Source organism: Atta colombica, unplaced genomic scaffold (assembly GCF_001594045.1).
Source record: "Atta colombica isolate Treedump-2 unplaced genomic scaffold, Acol1.0 scaffold46, whole genome shotgun sequence".
Classification (NCBI taxonomy): domain Eukaryota; kingdom Metazoa; phylum Arthropoda; class Insecta; order Hymenoptera; family Formicidae; genus Atta; species Atta colombica.
In genome coordinates, this window is record NW_017259535.1 from 578,283 (window position 1) to 578,860 (window position 578).

A 578-nucleotide genomic window follows, 5' to 3' on the forward strand; every position below is an offset into this window, starting at 1 on the left:
AACAACAGCGGGGCGAACGCACGCTACCTGCGCGACTCGGGATGTCCTCCTTGCCGTCGTACGCGCGAGCATTGTTCTCTCGATCCCCGACTTTATTTGTCACTTCATGGTCGCTTTGATTATTTATTTCTTTTACGCACGGCTGCCAACTGCCTGTCGAAAATTCGACGGAGTCGCAAGAAACGCGCCGCCCGTACGCCAGACGGAGACGGGACGATCGGCCGTCGTGCGGCGGAAGCGGGACGCGCGTATCGTGTCCTTGTTGCGCGCCTGCGCAATCACTCGCACGAGAGATCCATGCTCTCGCCGCACCGTCGCCCGCGCGAGAGTTACTATTTTGGTCTTTCTTTGGTTATATTTTCGCCTTCTCGTCGCCTCTTTCGATCGTGGCGGCGACGGCGGCGACCGACGCTGTCCAACGCTGCTTGATTGCCTCGTCCTACTCCGTCCACTCCGTCGTTCTCGTCCTCATCGTCGTCATATTCGACGCTGCGCGAGACGATGAGGGGAGAGAGAGAGAGAGAGAGAGAGAGACAGAGAGAGAGAGAGAGAGAGAGAGAGAGAGAGAGAGAGAGAGA